The sequence below is a fragment of the Trichomycterus rosablanca genome, chromosome 10 (genome assembly GCF_030014385.1).
Source record: "Trichomycterus rosablanca isolate fTriRos1 chromosome 10, fTriRos1.hap1, whole genome shotgun sequence".
Classification (NCBI taxonomy): Eukaryota; Metazoa; Chordata; class Actinopteri; order Siluriformes; family Trichomycteridae; genus Trichomycterus; species Trichomycterus rosablanca.
The window spans coordinates 6,901,161-6,925,529 of record NC_085997.1 but is presented as its reverse complement, the minus strand read 5'-3'; the positions used below and the strand labels follow the sequence as shown (position 1 = coordinate 6,925,529).

Genomic DNA, 24,369 nt, shown 5'->3' with positions numbered 1-24,369 from the left:
TAGAGACTGCAGCAGCGGATACTGTGTTTGTTTAGAAATTGTGGTCATACTTTTTTCAACAAGGTAAGTTTATTAAAATAAACGTTTTTTGTATATTAGCTTCTGGATATCTTCGGATACTACGGACGAAACTGTGTTGTACTGCTATGATGATACGACTATGTTCCAAACCCTTTTAGACTCTTCCACCACCGTTAGCGCTTCTTTCAGTTAGTTTAGCACTTTAAATATATTATCCACAGTATCGCTTACTTTTACAAACCCAATTTCAAGGTTTAGACAGAAGGGAAAATGTCAATGTAAATAGACAGCAGTTTGTAAAAGATGTTATTTATATTGTAGCATACAAACATACATCGCTCCAAAATATGAATGAACGCTTCAACCAGGGTTGCCAGATTTCGCATCTCAAAGTCCGCCAAAATGCATGGAAAACCGCCCAACATACTCAGGAAAAACAGCCGATAATCAGCGCTTAAACAATATTAAACCAGTTAAACATGATCTACTACTGCTGATATCTCACAAATCAGTGATTATAAATGATGAATGGCATTTGAAATAATAAAAAACTAAGACTAAGAAGTCTTAAGAAGTGTTTCTTTAGGGTTTTTTGTGTTCTTGCTAGAACTGTTTCTACTTGAAGAACTATTTAGTATAATTCAAGGTTCTTTGCTAACTCAATTAGATTTTTATGGATTTTTGCCACATATAAATGCACATAACATAAAATTCTCCTCCTGAGATGTTTTTCTTTGTGTGTGTAAGCAGCAACATACTTCACCTAAAACTTTATATAATCGCCTTCAAGAGAGCCGAAACAGAAATAAAAACATTTTATATTAATTGAAGTTTTACAGGACAACGTATGTTAAAGTTTGTAATTTAAGTCACATGTTTGTGAGGATTAAAGCTGGTTGCAGAGCCCGGATAGCTCAGTCGGTTGAACGTCAGACTTTTAATCTGAGGGTCCAGGGTTCAAGTCCCTGTTCGGGCGAGTTGCTTCTTACTGCATTAAGTAAGCGGTAATGTCCCGTACTACATGGTTTATTTAGAATGATGAAGAATTTGTACTTTGTGAGATATTTCTAAGTAAAATAGCATGTACTTGATAAGCTTGAAATAATAGCACACTGCATGTGTAACATGTTCTCCACACCAACTAGTTATTTTAAACAGACTGTAGTAATTAGAGGACAGTTTAAATCTATATTTATGTGTAGCGTAATAATGCACTGAGTTTTAGATATTAATACCCACATATTTTATGCTGAATTACATGCATTATAATTTCAGTTGTTGCTTCACAGAGCCGCTTTGTTATTGCACTGCACTAAACAGTTGGTATATCCTGCACTATTTTGGCCCCTAATGCAGCATCAACCCTTAAGTCAGTTTGTACGAACTGCTGAATCTTTTCACATTATTATGTATGTTAGAGGGTTAAAGACATAAATTTGTATAAAGCATTAGCAGTCAGAAGTGGGATTTAAACCCACGCCTCAATGAGAGACTGTGACCTGAATGCATCACGTTAGACCGCATCCTGACTAGCTTGGGTACCATCGACACCACCCTCGCCCAATATTTGTACGAACTTTTCACATTATTATGTATAGTAAATGTACTGACTGTAACCCATTTGCTGCACTGTACACTTTGTCACTAGGCTGTAAACCATATATCAATAGAAAGGGAGCCCCATATGAGATCTCCAACTGACCAAATAATGTTTTTTGGGTGGACCATTGTTAGCACTGTAACGGCACTTGCATGTTAGCATGTGTTTTCTCTGGTATGAGTGTATTAGGTACAGCCTTCTTGTTGGGTTTTTAACTGACTGGATTATTTATTAAGATTATTATTATTTTTTAAGAACTCAAACCCTGTTGTGCTCGTTGTTTGCCTATTAGTTCCTCGTTGCCTTGTTGCTGTAGCTCAAGCAGCTTGTTCTGTTGGAACTGTGACTGCAGTCTATCAGGGAGCAGTGGCTGACTGCTGGAAAGCAATGCTCATATACAGTAGTGGTTAGTACTCTGCATTGTGGCCGCAGCAACCCCGTTTCGAATCCAAGTCACGGCACTGTCTTTTTCTATGCTGTGCTTCGAAGGTTTCTATTCTCTCCTCGGACAAGAGACCAAAATGAGGCTGGAGCTTCAGGAAAGTCGAACTGTAGTCAAATGGGCCAGTGGCGCAATGGATAACGCGTCTGACTACGGATCAGAAGATTCTAGGTTCGACTCCTGGCTGGCTCGGTTACCTCATGCCTTTTTTTTGTCTCTCTAACTACTTGTGTATGGAGCACCAACAATGCATCCAACAATGGAGGTCTTGTCAAAGTGAAAAAGACTTGTCAGAGCGGAAAGAAGTGGCTGATGCTGTTGGAACTATGACTGCAGTCTATCAGGGAGCAGCCGACATGAGCCACCAGTGGCAGACTGCTGGGAAGTCGTGATCGTATAGTGGTTAGTACTCTGCGTTGTGGCCGCAGCAACCCCGGTTCGAATCCGGGTCACGGCACTGTCTTTTTGTATGCCGTACTTCGAAGGTTTCTATTCTCTCTCTTTTTTGTCTCTTTAACTCCTTGTGTATGGCTCTCTGTACCCCAGATCAAACAATGCAGGTCTTGTCAAGGTGACAAAGACTTGGCAGAGCGGAATGAAGTGGCTGATTCTGGCGTCAGCCGGTACTGAGCCTTGCAGTTTCCCATATGGTCTAGCGGTCAGGATTCCTGATTTTTACCCAGGTTTTTGACTTCCGGTTTGGGAATTGGCCTTAATGTTTGGACTCGAGCAAAACTCTATATTCGTTCCTCGGCGCCTTGTTGCTGTAGCTCAAGCAGCTTGCAGTTCAAATCTTAGGCCATGTGGGGGTGTTGAGGAAAATTGGCATTGTTAACGTGCAAGCAAGTCAGGATGGCCAAGCAATCGTTCAGCTCGCAGTCTCCCCTGGAGCCGTGGGTTCAAATTCCCCTTCTGACAGCTCATGCTTTATACCTTCAAATCGGGAACAAAGATGCAGCATCAACCCTTAAGTCCGTCTGTCAGTGGTACAAAGACAGTTATGCAGCATTAACACTCTGCTCTGTCAGTACATTACAATTTGCAAAGGGTAAAGGCGGTTCAAAGTAGGGGGAATTAGCTCAAATGGTAGAGCGCTCGCTTAGCATGTGAGAGGTAGCGGTATCGATGCCCGCATTCTCCAGTGCAGAAACATTGTGATCATTTAAGGCATCACGTAATATGAAACTTGTAGCGTCAATGCTCACTGAAACGCAGCATCAAAATTTACCATCTTACAATGATGCTCTGTTTTCACTCAAATCATTTTTGATTTTTAAATTGCCAAACGCAATAACTTGTAATTTTTCAATTTTGATGAATGTTTTTGGTTAAAGCAGCGGTACGTGACATTTTGTTGGTTTTTCATCTGGTGAACTGTTTTGTAAAAGATGAACAGCTGAAACTCACGACATCCTGTTTAAATGCAGCATCAACCCTTAAGTCAGTCTGTCAGTGGTACAAAGACAGTTATTATTTTTTTCAGTTCGTCCTAAAAGCTGGGATGAACATTTTAAATAAACTGAGTCTGTGATGATATAAAAGCACCACATAATATAGAAAAGAGTATGTGAGATTAAACACGTTGCACTCCTACTTAATGCAGCATCAATGCTCTGTTAATCCATTAAAATTTACAAAGGGTAAAGGATAGTTTTTGTAATAGAAAACTAAGACTAACTAGGACTAAGATTTGTATGAACTGTTATATCTTTTCATATTATTATGTATGGTAGTGGGTTAATGACATAAATTTATATCAAGTATGTGCTGTCAGAAGTGGGATTCGAACCCACGCCTCCAGGGAAGACAGCAAGCTGAACGCAGCGCCTTAGACCGCTCGGCCATCCTGACAAGCCAGGATATGATTAATACCACCCTCACCCCACTTGGACTAAGATTTGTCTGTAATAATCTGTAACACATTTGCTGCACTGTACACTTCGTCACTACGCTGTAAATCATATATCAATAGAAAGGGAGCCCCATATGAGCACTTCAACTGACCAAATAATGTTTTGGGTGGACCATTCTTAGCACTGTAACGGCACTAGCGTGTTAGGGTGTGTTTTCTCTGGTATGAGTATATTAGGTACAGCCTTCTTGTTGGCTTTTTAACTGACTGGATTATTTGTTACGAACTCAAACCCGGTTTGTGCTTCTTGTAGGCTATTCAATCGTCCACAAGATTGAATAATATGAATACAGTTAATATTGTATTATATAATAGAATGACTATAAAGCTGAGTCTGAGCTTAAACACTTGCACCCTGACTTTATAACGCTCTGTTAGTACATTAGTAAAGGTGGGGTCTTCGTAAGGGGAATTAACTCAAATTGTAGAGCGCTCGCTTAGCATGCGAGAGGTAGTGGGATCGATGCCCGCATTCTCCAGTGCAGAAACATTATGATCATTTGGCAGCAACTCGGAATCTGAAATGATAAAATTAAGGCGAAATTCGTTGCAGCATCAATCTTTAGGCCAGTCTGTCAGTGTTACCATGTCATTAACGCCCTATTTACTCTTAAACAGTTTTATTTACATACCTTTTTTGTTTTGTTTTGACAGAAACACATGAACTTATAATGCTACAATATTAAAATGCATCAGAGTTTTATTTCTTAGTTTGATCACTGCTATTGATATAACTGAAATGATATTATTGTTATCTTTTTTTATTTAGTTTTTGAAGTTTTTTTGAAAAAAAGACTCACGGTGATCATTACCAGGATAAAACAGGCAGTGAATGAATGAATGTATTCCATAATAAGAAACAATAAGAACATCCATCATACCACCAGGTGGTGGAAGTGTGATTGTGTGGGGATGCTTTGACATTTGGGTGACTTCATGGGAGTCTTAATCGATTGAACCAGGAAAAATTAACCACTGCCTTGATTCTCAGTGCTGAGAATCATCCACTATCTAAATAATACCTGCTCTGTGGTGGTCCTGTGGGGGTCCTGACCATTGAAGAACAGAGTGAGCAGTCTAGAGTCAGTAATTGTAGAACTTTTGTGCTTCTATATGGTAAGTGGAGCTGATAAAATGGACAGTGAGTGTAGAAACAAGGAGGTGGTTTTAATGTTATGGTTGATTAGTGTAAACTCACACACTGTTGTATGTGCTTGCATGACTGTAGGATGCGTTTTCAGTGCATTACCGTAATATCCATAAAATGTGTCCTTGCGATTTCAGTGCAGAAAAGTTTGTGTAAAGACTGCAGCAGTGGATACTGTGTTTGTTTAGAAATTGTGGTCATACTTTTTTCAACAAGGTAAGTTTATTAAAATTAAAGTTTTTTGTATATTAGCTTCTGGATATTTTCGGATACTACGGACAAAACTGTGTTGTACTGCTATGATGATACGACTATGTTCCAAACTCTTTTAGACTCTTCCACCACCGTTAGCGCTTCTCTCAGTTAGTTCAGCTCATTAAATATATTATCTACTGTATCGCTTACTTTTACAAACCCAATTTCAAGGTTTAGACAGAAGGGAAAATGTCAATGTAAATAGACAGCAGTTTGTAAAAGATGTTATTTATATTCTAGCATACAAACATACATCGCTCCAAAATATGAATGAACGCTTCAGCCAGGGTTGCCAGATTGCGCATTTCAAATTAAGCCAAAATGCTTGGAAAACCGCCCAACATACTCACGAAAAACAGCCGATAATCAGCGCTTAAACAATATTAAACCAGTTAAACATGACCTACTACTGCTGATATCTCACAAATCAGTGATTATAAATTATTAATGGCATTTGAAATAATGAATGGCATTTGAAACAATGAATGGCATTTGAAATAATAAAAAACTAAGACTAAGAAGTCTTAAGAAGTGTTTCTTTAGGGTTTTTTGTGTTCTTGCTAGAACTGTTTCTACTTGAAGAACCGTTTAGTATAATTCAAGGTTCTTTGCTAACTCAATTTGATTTTTATAGATTTTTTTATTTTGCCACATATAAATGCTGGCCCTCTTCTGGAATCTGTAGTATGGTCCCTTTTGCGTTCCATACAGGGGATTGGGGGTGTCCCGGTGTGTACATGAGGAAAGAGTTCAGTCTGAGTAAAGATGCCTGTCGGCTAAATAGCTACATTGGTGTGGATATTTATTGCAGTAATACAAAACACTACATGGTGTCAGAAGTGGGATCTCTAAAAGAAAATAAAGCAGTGAGCCGTCATGTCTGACACAGAGGACATAAGCACGGGAGGCTCCGCAGCTGCGAGTCACGTTGGAGATACATTTCGCATATGCCCGCCAGAAAAGTTTGACTGCAGAGATATTCAGAACTGGACCAAATGGATCAGACGATTTGAAAGGTACAGAGTTGCATCTAGTTTGGATAAAAGGGATGAGGCGTTCCAAGTGAACACATTGATATATTCTATGGGAGATGAAGCGGAGGATATATTAAATGCGTCAGAGTTACAGGAGGGCGAACGATTAATCTACAGTAAAGTTAAAGAGTGTTTTGACAAACATTTCATAGGCGAACATAATGTTATATTCGAAAGGGCCAGATTTAACATGCGGAAACAAGAGCCAGGGGAAACAGCTGAAAGCTTTATCACAGCAGTCCACAAATTGGCAGAATACTGCAAGTTCGGGACTCTTAGAGATGAACTGATCCGCGATCGCATCGTAGTAGGCATAAGAGACGTCTCCCTTTCCGAAAAGCTACAGTTGGATGCAAAACTGACCTTGACTAAAGCTATAAACTTAGTAAGACAAAGTGAGACTGTGAAACAGCAGCAAATGCTGCTGCGCTGCGCTAGCGTCCACGCACACAAAGAGCCTAGTGAGGATGTGCACGCGCTTTCACCTGCACGTAAGAACGAAGGACGCACACCACAAAGATCTAAACAGATCACGCCTGGAAATTCGTCTGTGTGCTATAAATGTGGGAGATCGCCACCACACACTTGGAAGAACTGTCCTGCCAAGGAGTCTGAATGCAGGAAATGTCACAGAAGAGGACACTTTGCGGCTGTATGCAGATCTAAGCAGCCTGTGCACGAGATGGCAGAGGAAGAGGAACTCTTTCAGGACAGCCTTTTTCTGGGTGAGGTGAAGTCAGACAATACAGGCTGGTACTCAGATATTAAAATGAATGGGGATGTGGTGTATTTTAAACTTGACACAGGTGCAGCAGTGACAGCCATTCCCACCACACTGTATAGTTACAACAGAGACGGCCCTCTACTGCACACCCCTAAAAGACTGTTTGGCCCCAATAACAACAGGATACCCGTGGTAGGACAGATTCAGAGCAGACTTGAATGTAAGGACTTGAATTCCACTCAACCGGTATTTGTCATTGATAACTTGGCCAGGCCACTACTGGGCTTACCAGCACTCACAGCATTACACCTTGTCGAACGAATTGAGGAAATTAACACGCTGGGTGAGAAAGAGGACTCAGGAATGATCTTCAAAAATACATTCCCAAAGGTGTTTACTGGATTAGGGAGACTCAAGGGTAATTATCACATCCGCCTGAAAGAGAATGCTGTCCCCTATGCTCTGACCACTCCTCGTCGTGTGCCAATCCCCTTAACAAAAAAAGTAAAAGAGGAACTGAAAAGAATGGAAGAAATGTGGGTAATCTCAAAGATAGAAAAACCTACTGAGTGGTGTGCCGGTATGGTTGTTGTCCCAAAACCCAATGGTACAATTAGAATTTGTGTTGACCTCACCAAGCTCAATGAGGGCGTATGCAGAGAAAGGCATATACTACCATCAGTGGACCAGTCATTAGCACAGCTGGATGGCTCACAAGTTTTTACAAAACTTGATGCACGTAGTGGGTTTTGGCAGATACCCTTAGCACAACAGAGTAGAGAGCTCACAACATTTATCACCCCTGTTGGCCGTTTCTGTTTCAATGTCTTACCTTTTGGGATCAACTCAGGTCCAGAGCATTTTCAGAGACGCATGTCCCAGCTCTTAGACGGACTACAAGGGGTTATATGTCATGCAGATGATGTCCTGGTGTGCGGAGAGAATAGGGCAGAACATGATAAGCGACTCACAGCTGTTTTGTCACGACTTCAGGAGGCAGGTCTAACGCTAAACGAAAAATGCACCTTTGCACAGCCTGAGGTTTTGTTTGTGGGACATAAAGTTAGTGCAGCAGGCATTGAGCCTGACCCCGAGAAAATCAGAGCCATCACAGACATGCCCATTCCACAGAACACGGCAGATGTTAGACGTTTCTTAAGGATGGTCACTTATGTGGCAAAATTTATTCCTCAGTTTGCCGATTCTACCAAACCACTCCGGGATCTGCTGGTAAAGGACAATGACTGGACATGGGGTCATATGCAGCACACAGCCTTCGACAGACTCAGAAAGGAGCTAGCATCACCAACAGTGTTGGCTCAATACAGACCACAAGCCAAGACAAAAGTGTCCGCTGATGCATCATCCTTTGGCCTCGGGGCTGTCCTTGTACAGAGGCAGGATAACATAGAGTGGCGTCCAGTCGCCTACATTTCCCGGAGCCTATCTGAAACGGAGCAGCGTTATGCCCAGGTTGAAAAGGAGGCACTGGCTGTCACCTGGGCCTGTGAAAGGTTGAGCTCATACCTAATTGGACTACAATTCACAATAGAGACAGACCATAAACCCCTCATTGTCCTGTTAGGGACAAAAGCATTGGATGACTTGCCTCCCAGAATTCAGCGATTCCGCCTTAGACTGCTCAGGTTTACATACAGCATAGTACACGTACCAGGAAAGGCCCTCATTACAGCAGACACACTGTCCAGGGCTCCAATAAGGCGCCCACTGACATCGGAAGAAGCACAGCTGGAGGGGGAGGTGCAGGTCTTCATTAACACAGTACGTGAAAGTTTACCTGCATCCCCGTCTAAGCTTCAACAGATAGCAGAACACCAGCAGCAGGATGTCATCTGCAGCCAACTAATACTACAGTGCAAGAGAGGGTGGCCACGACAAGAGGAGCTGCCCCAGCTACTAAAACCCTATTGGGTCCACCAAAGTGAGTTACACATGAATGGTAATATCTTGATGAAAGGGCAACGCATTGTCATACCAGAGACATTGCAAAGCGAAATGCTTGCCCGAATACATGAAGGACATATGGGCATAACAAAATGCAGATTGAGGGCTCAACAGTCTGTGTGGTGGTTGGGACTGAGTGCTGAAATCACTAAAATTGTGGCCCAGTGTGAGATTTGTGCTAAGTATCAACGCCTACAACCAGAACCAATGATACCTTCAGAGCTGCCTAAGCGGCCTTGGCAGAAAGTTGGAGCAGAAATGTTTTACTGGGACAATGACTCTTATTTACTGGTAGTAGACTACTATTCTCGATACATTGAAATAATAAAGACCCCAATAACCACATCAGCGGGGGTCATCAATGCCCTGAAATCAATTTTTGCTAGGCATGGTGTGCCTGAAATACTTATAACTGATAATGGACCTCAGTTTTCTGCAAGTTCCTTCTCCTCTTTTGCCACAGATTACGATTTCGGACATGTGACCAGCAGCCCATACTTTGCACAGAGCAATGGGGAGGCAGAGAGGGCTGTGAAAACAGTCAAAGGCATCTTGAAAAAGAAGGCAGACCCATACAGGGCCTTGCTGGCGTACCGGGTTACACCGCTGCATCAAGGACCTTCACCTGCAGAACTCCTAATGGGCAGGAGGCTGCGCTCACCTTTGCCCGTTTCACCTGGTCAACTCAAACCACGGTGGCCAAACAGGAAAGCTTTTGCAGAGAAGGACAAACGTTTGAAACATGCTCAGACAGTTACCTATAACTACAGACATAGAGCTTCTGCCAGACCAGAACTAAAAGCAGGTCAGAGAGTCTGGATTACAAACACGCAGGAGCCTGCTACAGTACTGAGAGAAGCTGACACTCCTCGGTCCTATGTAGTGGAGACAGATTCAGAGGAAGTGAGGAGAAACAAAGCACACCTCAGACTTTTACCAGATTTACAAACCCCTCCACAGGTTGTGGAGGACACGGAACAGCAGACAGCGGAACCAGAAGAGAGGACGGGGGAGAGGAGTCAAAGAGCTCACCTAAAGAGGGAAGTTAAAGCCCCAGGGTGGCTTAAAGACTATATAACCTAGAAGAATAGGGAACGGTTATAAATGTTATCTTGTTCAGTTGATAACTGTATTTCATGCCACTTTGTTATAGTTCTACTTTGGGGAAGGGGAGATGTAGTATGGTCCCTTTGGCGTTCCATACAGGGGATTGGGGGTGTCCCGGTGTGTACATGAGGAAAGAGTTCAGTCTGAGTAAAGATGCCTGTCGGCTAAATAGCTACAGTGGTGTGGATATTTATTGCAGTAATACAAAACACTACAGAATCCACAAGGGAAAAGGAAGAGGGGCAGGCCAAGAAACAGCTGGCGCCGTGACCTAGATGCGGATGTGAAGAGGTCGGGGTACACATGGGGACAACTGGAAAAGATGGCCCAGAATCGCGATGACTGGAGAGCACTTGTTCGTGGCCTATGCCCAAAGTTGGGTGGTAAGGCGTAAGAAGAAGAAGACATATAAATGCACATAACATAAAATTTTACTCCAGAGATGTTTTTCGTTGTGCGTGTAAGCAGCAACATACTTCACCTAAAACTTGATATAATCGCTTTCAAGAGAGCCGAAACAGAAATAAAAACATTTTATATAAATTTAAGTTTTACAGGACAACGTATGTTAAAGTTTGTAATTTAAGTCACATTCTTGTGAGGATTAAAGCAGGTTCCAGATCCTGGATAGCTCAGTCGGTAGAGCATCAGACTTTTAATCTGAGGGTCCAGGGTTCAAGTCCCTGTTTGGGCGAGTTGCTTCTTACTGCATTAGGTAAGCGGTAATGTCCCGTACTACATGGTTTATTTAGAATGATGAAGAATTTGTACTTTGTGAGATGTTTGTAAGTCAAATAGCATGTACTTGATCAGCTTGAAATAATAGCACACTGTATGTGTGACATGTTCTCCACACCAAATAGTTGTATGCCCAGCTGTTTCAAACAGACTGTAGTAAATAGAAGACAGTTTAAATCTATATTTATGTGCAGCCTAATAATGCACTGAGTTTTAGATATTAATACCCACATATTTTATGTTGAATGACATGCATCATAATTTTAGTTTTTGCTTCTTGGAGCCGCTTTGTTATTGCACTGCACTAAACAGTTGGTATATCCTGCACTATTTTGGCCCTTTCATAATGCAGCATCAACGCTCTGTTAGTACATTACAATTTACAAAGGTTAAAGGAGGGTCTTTCATCAGGGGAATTAGCTCAAATGGTAGAGCGCTCGCTTAGCATGCGAGAGGTAGCGGGATCGATGCCCGCATTCTCCAGGTTTTAAATTTATGTAGAGAAACAGATGGACTACAGTCAGTAATTGTAGAACTACAAAGTGCTTCTATATGGTAAGTGGAGCTGATAAAATGAACAGTGAGTTTAGAAACAAAGAGGTTTTTTTAATGTTATGTTCTAACCTGTAATAAATTGCATTTCTCAAAATGTCCACTAGGTGGAGGCAAACCGCAAATTACAGAAACAGTGGCCACATTTCATGTAAATCACGCTGACCTGTTAGAATGAGGGGAGATGTACCAGTATGCACTGTGCGAACAACTGGTAGATCGCGATCGACGTATTGGGCACACCTGATGTATAACAACTGTACTTTTGGTAACCCCTTTGGTGTCCTTCTAAGGAATTGCTCCTGATAACTAGGGCTGGACGATATGGCTAAAATTTATATCACGATACAACTCCTAATTTCGGTCGATACGATATAATTCCGATATCGATATGAATAACACAAATGTCAGAAAAACTGCAAAAAACACCAAAATTGGATGGCGGTACCTGCAAACCTCTTTTCTGGTTTCTGGCAAGAAATACAAGCTGAATACACCACTGAATTAGTCCTTCATCTCTTATCAGCTATTTCGTCTGCTTCTTTTTCAACTGTGGACAGTGGCGGAGCCGGACAATTTCCATAGGGGTGGCCAAACTGAGACCATTGCTCACACAGGGGTGGCACAGAAACTGTCTGATACCTTATTTTTGTATGTGGCTAGTAGCTGTTGATCTAGTAGTGTTTTGGTCACTCACTCGTTTACCTATGGCAGTGAGTACCATGTAGAATTACATCAAGCCTAGCATAATAAGCTTTTAATTTTTTCTCATTTTCCCTGTGAAAAACTAAAATATAGCCTATAACCTTAACAGAATTTCAAAGATATTCCTTTGCAATACTTCATTTGATTGCAAACTTGTGTGTACTGATGAGACTTATTTGAACCCCAGAACAGGCCAGTGTGAATGCATGGAAAACATGTATCATGTTCTTTCTTTCAAGAACATGATACATTCTGACCAACACTATTAAGCCAAATCAGCATTGAAAATTAACTTTACTTTTAGTAGCCTTCTACAATGCTGGGGCTTCTTAAAACTGAATATTCTCTTTTCAATAGAAGTGTTATTTAAATGCTATTAAATAGTTTTTGGGAAAAAAAACCGCCCAATTAGGAGGAAAACAGCCCAATCTGGCAACAGTGGAACGCAAATATCCCGTTGGTGCTTTTATTCGTAGCGCGCCACAACTAATAAGAAGTAGTAGTAATAACTGGTATTAGTACTCAGTAGTATTAGTACTCAGTACTATTAGTACTCAGTAGTACTACTTCTTCTGTAATTGTGTTGGTGGTTGACATTTATGTTGAGTGTATTACTGCACTGTTTTGATGGAGAACTACTCGCTTGCGGTGCGCTGTTGAATTGCGTCCCTGTGGGAACACCTGCGAGCAGAAATGCTTCCGCAAAAAAGTAACACGGGCAAAGCGCGCTGACGTTATGCATATCGATCGAATTTGTTTAAAAATCATATCACCGTTATTGAAACATTTTCTATCGCGATATATATCGATATCGAATTATTGTCCAGCACTACTGATAACTTTTATTGTTTATTGAAACACAACATTTCCATCACAGATCTGCTTCAAAATTTGTAAGGTCAGTTATCAGATCTTGTATTTCTAAATTAAACTGTAATGAGTGACATTATGAGTTTTAATTAACATATCCTCCTGAGACAGAGCAATTCATTTTTGTCCCCTGTGGGAACATGTGTCCGAGATCTCTAACACAAGCACCATTGATGCAATCCATTTGAGTACTACTGTACTTTATAGAGTACACCCTGGGCTTTTTAGTAATGTCACATTTGTGGGTGTGTGGCAGCTCATGATCTTTCTTGTAATCTTTTCCTAATAATCAAATAGTTTTAAAAGATTTAAAAAATGTACAGCAATTTTATTCAATGTCCTTTGTAGTGGACAGCAGGACTTTCTACCCCCTGTATTTAGCCTATTTCTATACAAGGAAGCAGAAGGCTAAGTAAGACAGAGAAGATTTTATTACAAATTTATGCAGGAGAGTCAGATTTAAGGGGAGGCTTGGTGGGTCGCACTGTCACCTCACAGCAAGAAGGTCCTGGGTTCAAGCCCCAAGCGGGGCGCTCTGTGTCCTTTCTGTGTGGAGTTTGCATGTTTTTCCAGTGTCTGCGTGGGTTTCCTGGGGTTAATTGGAGACACTGAATTGCCCTATAGGTGAATGGGTGGGGTGTGTGTGTGTCTCCCCTGCAATAAGACACACACAGCAGCGCTTCTGGAGTTTTTAAACACTGTTACTGCTGGACTGACAATAGTCCACCAACCAAAAACATCCAGCCAACAGCGCCCTGTGGGAAGCGTCCTATGACCACTGATGAACGTCTAGAAGATGACCAACTCAAACAGCAGCAATAGATGAGCGATCGTTTCTGAATTTACATCTACAAGGTGGACCAACTAGGTAGGAGTGTCTAATAGAGTGGACAGTGAGTGGACACGGTATTTAAAAACTCCAGCAGCGCTGCTGTGTCTGATCCACTTATACCAGCACAGCACACACTAACACACCACCACAGTGGTAGCCTAGTGGGTGGAGCTTTGGGCTATTACCCAGAATTGGCGGTTTAAATCCAGGCTCTGCTATGCAGCCACTGTTGGGTCCTTGCCCTTAACCCTGTCTGCTCCAGGGGTGCTGTACGATGGCTGACCCTGCACTCTGACCCCAGCTTCCAAACAAGCTGGGATATGCAAAGAAATAATTTTATTGTACTATGTCTATAACAAATAAAGTATGTCTATATCTTTATATCTACCATGTCACTGCAGTGCTGAGAATCATCCACCACCTAAATAATACCTGCTCTGTGGTGCTCATGTCAATAATTGTAGAACTACAAAGTGCTCCTATATGGTAAGTGGAGCTGATAAAATAGACAGTGAGTGTAGAAACAAGAAGGTGGTTTTAATGTTATGGTTGATTAGTGTAAACTCACACACTGTTGTATGTGCTTGCATGACTGTAGGACGCGTTTTCAGTGCATTACCGTAATATCCATAAAATGTGTCCTTGCGATTTCAGTGCAGAATAGTTTGTGTAGAGACTGCAGCAGCGGATACTGTGTTTGTTTAGAAATTGTGGTCATACTTTTTTCAACAAGGTAAGTTTATTAAAATAAACGTTTTTTGTATATTAGCTTCTGGATATTTTCGGATGCTACGGACAAAACTGTGTTGTACTGCTATGATGATACGACTATGTTCCAAACCCTTTTAGACTCTTCCTGGGATGTCAGAGATACCACTTTCGCCCACACCGACTAAGATCCAACTGATCAAATTATGTTTTTTGGGTGGACCATTCTTAGCACTGTAACAGCACTAGCATGTTAGGGTGTGTTTTCTCTGGTATGAGTGTATTAGGTACAGCCTTCTTGTTGGGTTTTAAACTGACTGCATTATTTATTAAGAACTCAAACCCTGTTTGTGCTTGCTGTAGGCTATTCAATCGTCCACTAGATGGCATAATATGAATCCAGTTAATATTGCGTTGGAAAGTTTCATTGCATGCTGATCGGTGTGGAATACAACTGATGTACTGTATGTAGCACTAAGAAGTGGAACGCCTTTTCAGAAGAGTTGAAGCTGTTATAGCTGCAAAGGGTGGGCCGACATCATATTAAACCCTTTGGATTAAGAATGGGAGTCACTCAAGTTCATATGCATGTGAAGGCAGATGAGTAAATACTTTTGGCAATAAAATATTTTTATATTAATTGAAGTTTTACAGGACAACGTATGTTAAAGTTTGTAATTTATGTCACATCCTTGTGAGGATTAAAGCAGGTTGCAGAGTCTGGATAGCTCAGTCGGTAGAGCATCAGGGTCCAGGGTTCAAGTCCCTGTTTGGGCAAGTCATTTATTAATGCGTTGTGTAACCGCTTACACAACGCATTAATAAATGACTTGCCCAAACAGGGATGTTCTGTACTACATGGTTTATTTAGAAAGTTGAAGAATTTGTACTTTGTGAGATATTTTCAAGTGAAATAGCATGTACTTGATCAGCTTGAAATAATAGCACGCTATATGTGTAACATGTTCTCCACCCCAAGTAGTTGTACGCCCAGCTGTTGCAAACAGACTGTAGTAAATAGAGGACAGTTTAAATCTATATTCATGTGCAGCCTAATAATGCTAATAATGCAATATCTAAGAGTTTTAGATATTAATACCCACATATTTTATGTTGAATTACATGCATTATTATTTCAGTCCTTGCTTCACAGAGCTGCTTTGTTATTGCACCGCACTAAACAGTTGGTATATCCTGCACTATTTTGGCTCTTACATAATGCAGCATCAACGCTCTGCTCTGTTAGTACATTACAAAGGTGGTTTCTTCGTCAGGGGAATTAGCTCAAATGGTAGGGCGCTCGCTTAGCATGCGAGAGGTAGCGGGATCGATGCCCACATTCTCCAGGGCAGAAACATTATGATCATTTAAGGGCATCACGTAATATGAAACTCGTTGCATCATTGCTTACTGAAACGCAGCATCAAAAATCAGGTCAGTCTGTACGTGTTACAAAGACATTTAGGCTCTGTAATTAATCGTTTTGTTTGACTTTTTTAAATTGACAAACATGCAATAACTTTTAATTTTCGAAATTTGTAATGTCTCGTATTTTTAACACCACTTTTTTGTATCGTTACGTGACCTTTTGATTGTTTATTAAGTGAACTGCTTGGTAAAAGATGAACCGCTGATATTCACAACATTCCCTTTTAAAATGCAGCATCAACACTTAAGTCTGTCAGTGTTACAAAGACAGTTTTTTAAAGTTCGTCCTAAAGGCTGAGATGAACGTTTTAAATAAACTGAGTCTGTGATGGTTTAAAAGCAACACATAATATAGAAAAGAGTACATGAGCTGAAACACTTGAAGGCAAAACGGAATATGAACTCGTTGCGTCATTGCTCACTGAAATGCAGCATCAAAAATCAGGTCAGTCTAGGTTCGACTACTGGCTGACTTGGTTACCTCATGGCTTTTTGGTCTCTTTATGGGTATGGGAAGTGGTCATTATTGTAGCGTAAAAGAGAGATTTGCATTTAATTATTGTTTTATAATTAATAGCTTCACGAGGCACCACCAACATTTAGTTGTTTGGTTAGGCTAAATAAATCAGTCCCCTTCTGTTGGGGTAAGTACATAAAGCCGATTATTTTTCTCACCGAAGTAATTAAAACCACAGCGCTAAGTTTTGAATCGTTGTAATGTTTATTAAATTAACAAAACATAACACATATAATGACAGTTAATAAGTAAGTGGCATAACTAAGTGGTAATGATAGAAGTATAAATCTGTAGGCGAACTATAACATGAAATTAGTGTATGATTCAAGAGATTTAGAGCCTGATTGAAGCGTATGCTATTGTAACCCATATGAAATATGGAGCTACTAAAACCTCAAAAGTCATTTAAGAGGTGTAATTACTTGTCGTCCCCAAAATAGGGCGCAGTGGTAGAAAAAGACTTTACCTTCGTTAGTTTTTCTCTTTTTGGCTTGATAGATCTTGAGAGATTGCTGCAGACCAGCTGAGCAATATTCGGTACAAAATACTACATAATGGTTTAAAATATTGACTTTTAGCATATATTAGAGCTAATAAACTGTTTTTTTTTTGTTTTTTTTTCAGAGTTCCAGCTATGAACGTGAGGGAGGCGGTTTTCTGTCAAGTAATAAATGTTTGAAACTTCCGTGAGTTTGTTCTGATAGCCTAGCTAGCCACTGTAAAGGAAGAGTACACCTTTCTTTTGAGTTCATACGCTTTTCATTAGAAATGGAAGGAATAAAAAACCAATTGGAGTTATGAGAATGTTCTTTAATGCTTGTCGAAATGATTTAAAAGTAAAGCTATGCTAATCGCTAATGGCTAGTTAGCAAGTAGAATTACTAATAGCGTGGTGGAGCCTTAAAGGCACAGTGCACATATTCTGTTAAGTCATTCAGTTTGGTTAGATTGATACATCTTAATTATTTACAGCACAACTGTGCTATGATTGAATATATTTTGGTTATCATAATGTACATATTAATGGAGTTTAGTGATGGTTCAATTCAAATTCATGTTAAAGGGATAATTGCACATGTTACAGCTAAAAAGTTGGAAAAGAGTAGTAATTCATTAGTCAGTGCTAAAATACCAATACTGAAGTGATGTATGGTAATTCCTTACATGTTAAATGTCAATGTTGCTGTGATGTATGAATGTTAATTAATCATTTGTAGTCAAGGTGCATCCTTAGTTTTTGTACAGTTATAAGATGTTCTGAAATGAAGAAAAGAACTTAATGAGATCTAATTTTAGGGAACATAAAATAATAGGAGCATTCATTGTTCTGCACTATCTGTGTTGATTGGTTTTTCTTAGACGCACAGAAAGACTTGGAGAATTGTGATGGCGAGCCCAGCCCTGTGAAACTGTTGATGGTCGTAGAAGCGGTGTGGCCTACCGTTTACAGAAGACTCCGGATATATCAGAGTTTTTGCCCAGGACCAGATAAGAACCTACTCACACTATTTACTCTACCTGGGTAAAACAGCCATAGGAAAATACCTTTAATACACACATTCAAGGACTAGAACTTAATTTTTGAATCTATACCTCTTTAAATATAAGGAGTGGTATTGAATTGAAGATCTCTTGAACTTAACATAATTCCTATTAGCTATTTCATTTCTTTATTTCTAAGGTTTTTTTTGCAGCGCTATATGTGATATTTCATTGCTTGTGTGGCAATAAATGTGTTAGCTGTTTAACTTCACCTTAACTCCTCTCTTGATTTCAAAGTATACCGCTGTTCGAACCTAGTTAAATGTTAGTGCCTTTTTGTTACTGTTATTAGCAAGTGTAGGTGCTACACTATCAATTATTAGTAGAAACAAATTAAACAGGGTAGCGAAGCCAACAATTCACTGTGAGCACCTGAAAAACGTGTACCTGTCCGCTGAAGGAAAACTGCAGGGGAGGGTCCGGAGCCGAATCACCTCAACGTCGGTCGGTTTCTCTGTTCAGGCCCTGATTCATGAACAAATGGCTTTGTCTGCCAGCAGAACTAATCCCAGGCTCCGCGACACAGCAACCGTTGGTTTAAAGTTGTTCAAATCGGACTGAATCGCTTCCCTTTCTTTGTCTTTGCCAGTGCTGTGCTTGCAGTTTCCCATACGGTCCAGCGGTCAGGATTCCTGGTTTTCACCCAGGCAGCCCGGGTTTGACTATTTTTTGCCTAATAGTTCCTCTGCGCCTTGTTGCTGTTGCTCAAGCGTCTTGTTCTGTTGGAACTATGACTGCAGTCTATCAGGGAGCAGCCGACATGAGCCACCAGTGACTGACCGCTGGGAAGCCGTGATCGTATAGTGGTTAGTACTCTGCGTTGTGGCCGCAGCAACCCCGGTTCGAATCCGGGTCACGGCACTGTCCTTTTGTATGCCATGCTTGGAAGGTTTCTATGCTCTCCTCCTTTTTGTCTCTCTAACTCCTTGTGTATGGTTCTCTGTACCCCAGATCCAACAATGCAGCTCTGGTCAAGGTGACAAAGGCTTGTCAGAGTGGAAAGAAGTGGCTGATGATGGCGTCAGCTGGTGCTGAGCCTTGCTGTTTCCCATATGGTCTTTTTTTTTTTTATTGGCCTACGGCTCGATCTCGATCCATGGCGACTTGATGGATGAACGATCTGTAGGAATCTGTTACTGTGATTGTGTCGAGCCATCGAGTTGCTGGTCTTCCTCTTCGCCTTGTTCCTTCTATTTTTCCGACCATGATGTCCTTCTCCAGTGATCGCTCTCTTCGTATGATGTGTCCAAAGTAGGCAAGTCGTAGCTTAGGGATCCTTGATTCAAGTGACATGTCTGGCTTGATTTGTTCCAAAATTGATTTGTTTGTTCTTCTGATCCAAGGTATTGATAACATCCTTCTCCAACACCACATTTCGAAGGCGTTGATTCTTCTTCTGTCTTGTTTCTTTATCGTCCAGGTTTCACATCCGTACGTTACCACAGAGAAGACTAAACTATGTACAAGGCGTATTTTCGTCAATTGTGAAATGTTCCTCGATTTGAAGACCTTGTCCAGTGACTTCATTGTTGATTTCCCCATACCTATTCTCCGTCTGATTTCCGGTGTCATTTCCGCATCTTGAGTGATCAACGCTCCGAGTAGGTTGTAGTCCTTTACAACTTCCAGTTCGTCGCCATCCATCTCAAATGTGTCCCGGTCGTATCTGGCAGTAGTCAATATCTTTGTCTTCTTTGTGTTGAGTAACAGCCCCATGTTCGAGCTTTCCAGCTTGATGCTCCGTAATAAGTCCTTCATTCCATCTGCACTTGTTGTTATCGGAGTTGTATCATCTGCATATCTAAGATTGTTGATGATTCGTCCAGCAATTTTAATTCCTTCTTCTTTTTCAGTTAGTCCAGCCTTCCTGACAATGGCTTCTGCGTACAAATTGAAGAGAAATGGCGACAGGATGCATCCTTGTCTACTTTGAACCATGCCGTGTCGCCGTGTTCTGTTCAGACTGTTGCTTCTTGGTCGGTATAAAGGTTCCTAATGAGGCTGATCAGATGGCTCGGCACACCCATATCCTTCATGGTAATCCAAAGTTTCTGGTGATCAACACAGTCAAAGGCTTTACTGTAATCAATGAAGCAAAAATAAATCTCCTTGTTGTATTCTTTGGCCTTTTCCATTATCCACCTAATGTTAGCAATCACATCTCTTGTACCTCTGCCCCTCCTGAATCCTGCTTGTTCCTCCGGCAGCTCTCTGTCAAAGGAAAAGGCTTCAACCGTCTTTGTAAGATCTTCAGTAGTATTTTGCTGGCATGATGTATGAGCGCAATAGTACGATAGTTTCCACAGTCAGTAACATCTCCCTTCTTCGGAATAGGAATAAACACTGATCTTGTCCAGTCCTTGGGCCATTTACCAGTTGTCCATATCTGTTGACACAGGCATGTGATTACATCAACTGCTGCTTCAGAAGACTTTATTAGCTCTAGTGGAATATTGTCACATCCAGGCGCTTTGTTGTTTGACAGAAGTGTAATCGCAGCGATGACTTCATCTTTCAGGATGTTTGGCTCTCTATCATTGCCAGTCTCCATTTCTTCCCATATCACTGAGTCGTTCTTATAGAGGTGCTCCGTGTACTCTTTCCATCTTTTCTTGATCTGTTCTGGCTCAGTTAGTTTGTTCTCATTGGCGTCTTTTAGCATGCCCACTCTTGGTTGAAACTTTCGTCGTATCTCTTTGATCTTTAGGTATACCTTCCTGGTCTTTCCCTTCAGATGTTCACTTTCTGTCTCTGTACATATCTTTTGGTAATAAAGTTCTTTGTCTGTTCGAATGGCTCTCTTTAGTCTTTTACTGATGTTGTCCCTGGCCTGCTTGTTACCTTTTGCCTTTGCCCTTCGTCTTTCTTCAATGATCTTTAGAGTCTCTTCTGTTATCCACGGCTGCTGGGGTCTTTTCTGTCTCTTGTTTATTGACTTGCTAGCTTCTTCGGTAACAATAGTCTTTATATGTGAACCGGTTGTGCAGACTATTCCAGAAAACTTCAGGTATTTTGGTCAAGTCAAAGTTAGGAACAGCCTGTTGTCTAGTCCGTTTGTGCAGCTTGACTCTAATTTTTGATGTTAAAAGTTCATGGTCAGTTCCACAGTCAGCTCCTGGCTGTGTTTTCACGGTAATGATAGACGACCTCCATCTTTGGCAAACACATATGTAGTCAATCTGATTCTTATAGGCCCCATTTGGTGATGTCCATGTGTAGAGTCTCCTTTTGTGATGTTGAAAGAAAGTGTTCATGATGGACAGTTGATTTTTTGTACAAAAGTCAATTAATCTTTCTCCAGCTTCATTTCGTTTGCTAAGTCCAAACTTTCCAACAACAGTTCCTTGTTTGCCATGGCCCACTTTGGCATTAAAATCTCCCATGATAATGAGTAAGTCTTGATTTGGCGTCCTGTCAATTTCCTCTTGAACTTGTTCATAGAATAGTTCAACGTCCTCCTCCTTGGCATCTGTTGTTGGTGAGTAGACTTGTATGACTGTGACATGGATTGGTGCTCCTTGTAGTCGTATCGAGATGACTCTATCGCTGACTGTGTTGTACTTCAGGACAGTATTGGCCAGTCTTCGATTAAGAATAAAGGCAACGCCATTTCGTCTTTGGTTATCATTTCCAGAATAGTAGACCCAATGTTCGTTTGACTGGAAATGTCCGGATTGAGTCCACTTTAGTTCACTAATTCTGAGTAAATCAAGTCCTGTTCTGTCCATTTTGGCTTTGACAATGTCGAGTTTGCCTTGGTTCATGGTTCGTACATTCCAAGTTCCTAGTCTGATGATATATCTAATTTGATCTTCCCTTTCGACCAAGCGACATCAGCACCAAGACGACCTTGCGGCTTTGATCCTGGCGCATCATAAGCATTGATCCTACTCAAGACGACCATCGGCTCTTCCCCAGTAGCTTGTTGAGTGCCTTTCGACCTAGGGGCGCATCTTCCAGCACTATATCGCATTCCTTTAGTTGTACGCTACATCAAGTTTTCTTGGCATAGTACGGAAGTAGATTGCCAGGCCTTTCTCCTGCGCAGTAATGTGGTACCTGTGAGGAGCCACACTGGATCAGTGTTGTAGCCATTGTCAATACGAGATTGATAAGAGATTGATAATTTGCTTCCATCACGCAACGTCCTGCTGCCGACATTGGGCTGTACGTTTAGTCTGGCACCTCAGTTGAGACCTATCCCCCTTGGGGGCCCCTGCTAGCATAATACACTTGGCTCTAAACTGCTTTTAGCCAGGTGGCCTGCATTCGACTCCCGGTATATGAGGGAGTCTATCAAGGAGCAGTCAACATGAGCCACCAGTGGCTGACCACTGGGAAGCTTGATTGTATAGTGGTTAGTACTCTGCGTTGTGGCCGCAGCAACCCCGTTTCGAATCCAGGTCATGGCACTGTCTTTTTGTATGCCGTGCTTCTCTCCTCGGTCAAGAGACAGAAATGGGGCTGGAGCTTCAGGGAGGTCATGACCACACTCATGCAGGGGCCAGTGGCGCAATGGATAACGCGTCTGACTACGGATCAGAAGATTCTAGGTTCGACTCCTGGCTGGCTCGGTTACCTTATGCCTTTTTTTCTCTCTAACTCCTTGTGTGTGGTTCTCTGTACCCCAGATCCAACAATGCAGGTCTTGTTAAGGTGACAAAGGCTTGGCAGAGCGAAAAGAAGTGGCTGATGCTGGTGTCAGCCGGTGCAGAGCCTTGCAGTTTCCCATATGGTCTAGCGGTCAGGATTCCTGGTTTTCACCCAGGCGGCGGAGTTCGACTCCTGGTATTGGAATTGGTCTTTATGATTGGACTTGAGCAAAAATTTGCCTACTCGGCTCTTTGTACGGGGAATTAGCTCAAATGGTAGAGTGCTCGCTTAGCATGCGAGAGGTAGTGAGATCAATGCCCGCGTTCTCCAGGTTTTAAAATTATGTAGAGAAACAGATGGACTACAGTCAGTAATTGTAGAACTACAAAGTGCTTCAATATGGTAAGTGGAGCTGATAAAATGGACAGTGAGTTTAGAAACAAAGAGGTTGTTTTAATGTCATGTTCTAACCCAGGGGTGGGGAACCTTCTACCCACTGAGGGCCAGATTAATAATTACATATCTGGTCACGGGCCACAGACTACAATGACGCAACATAGAGCCAAATTAATATAGGCTTTATAAATACATGATGCTGATGGTATGTAGTGTTTATATTTGATTTCAGACTTACCTTATCATGTGACGGTTGTGAATGTTTGGTCTTGACCAGCTGTGGAATATCTGGGGGCAATGATGTCGTGGCAACACGCAACCGGTATGTGGCAACATAACTCGTATTTGTTATGTCTGTTGTATCGTCTAAAGTTTAATTAATTGCATAAAGCCCAGACAATAAAATCTAGGAAATATATGGCGGGCCATATTTGATTGAGCGGGGGGGCCGTATACGGCCCACGGGCCGGAGGTTCCCCACCCCTGTTCTAACCTGTAATATATTGCATTTCTTAAAATTTCCGCTAGGTGGAGGCAATCTGCAAATTTACAAAAACAGTGGCCACATTTCATGTCAATCACGTTGACCTGTTAGAGTGCTGGAGTCTAAACCTGTAAAACTCTCTGATATTTTACTCTTAACGATTTCACATTGTAACAACATCTTCTGTTGTTTTAACCCGAGGTGGCTCTGACAGAAACCTGTTCACCCTCTCGAGGTTAAAGACTGCAAGTCGAGACTGCAGTGCCAACAATGCTGCTCCTACTAGATGTGACGGACACCTGGCGTGTTTGCACCAAAAATGTCCAGAACTTAAAACGGACTTTATCACAGACTGGACTGAACAATGAAGAACTTACATTATTTTTTTGCTAGTTACAACTTTCAGTTCAATTTAATTTTGTGTTTGTATGATTTGTGTAAATCCTATTAATTTAAAGTATCCTTCAAGCCACCCAAGAAGGACGGGTCCCTGCTGAGTCTGGTTTCTCTCAAGGTTTCTTCCTGAGTTTTTCCCTGCCACAGTCTGTTGGTCCTGGATTTTGTGAAGTTGCTTTGAGACAATGTTCATTGTAAAAAGCGCTATATAAATAAATTAAGACTTGACATGTGTCTGAGATCTCTAACTCAAGCACCGTTTATGCAATCCATTTGATTGCAGCTCATGAACTTTCTTTTAAAAACGAAAAGCATGAGTTGGCAGCGGTGGGACTCGAACCCACGCCCCCGAAAAGACTGGAAACTTAATCCAGCACCTTAGACCACTCGGCCACACTACC

General features: G+C 41.4%; 1 long non-coding RNA gene, 6 other non-coding genes and 1 pseudogene across 7 annotated transcripts; 6 read left to right on the top strand and 2 right to left on the bottom strand.

The window, feature by feature from the left end:
- The first annotated feature begins 2,182 nt into the window (after positions 1 to 2,182).
- trnar-acg (transfer RNA arginine (anticodon ACG)) lies at positions 2,183 to 2,255 on the top strand. The gene has a single exon. It is a non-coding gene; the product is annotated as a tRNA-Arg (tRNA).
- Positions 2,256 to 2,448: 193 nt separating this feature from the next.
- On the top strand, positions 2,449 to 2,520 carry trnah-gug (transfer RNA histidin (anticodon GUG)). Its single transcript has one exon. It is a non-coding gene; the product is annotated as a tRNA-His (tRNA).
- Positions 2,521 to 11,355: 8,835 nt separating this feature from the next.
- On the top strand, positions 11,356 to 11,428 carry trnaa-agc (transfer RNA alanine (anticodon AGC)). The gene has a single exon. It is a non-coding gene; the product is annotated as a tRNA-Ala (tRNA).
- Positions 11,429 to 18,888: 7,460 nt separating this feature from the next.
- Positions 18,889 to 18,960, top strand: trnah-gug (transfer RNA histidin (anticodon GUG)). The gene has a single exon. It is a non-coding gene; the product is annotated as a tRNA-His (tRNA).
- Positions 18,961 to 20,057: 1,097 nt separating this feature from the next.
- Positions 20,058 to 22,194, bottom strand: LOC134321611 (uncharacterized; annotated as a pseudogene).
- A 406-nt stretch (positions 22,195 to 22,600) lies between these two features.
- Positions 22,601 to 22,673, top strand: trnar-acg (transfer RNA arginine (anticodon ACG)). The gene has a single exon. It is a non-coding gene; the product is annotated as a tRNA-Arg (tRNA).
- A 222-nt stretch (positions 22,674 to 22,895) lies between these two features.
- On the top strand, positions 22,896 to 24,196 carry LOC134321202 (uncharacterized). The gene is made up of 2 exons (XR_010013796.1): positions 22,896 to 23,410; positions 23,774 to 24,196. It is a non-coding gene; the product is annotated as an uncharacterized LOC134321202 (long non-coding RNA).
- Positions 24,197 to 24,287: 91 nt separating this feature from the next.
- On the bottom strand, positions 24,288 to 24,369 carry trnal-aag (transfer RNA leucine (anticodon AAG)). The gene has a single exon. It is a non-coding gene; the product is annotated as a tRNA-Leu (tRNA).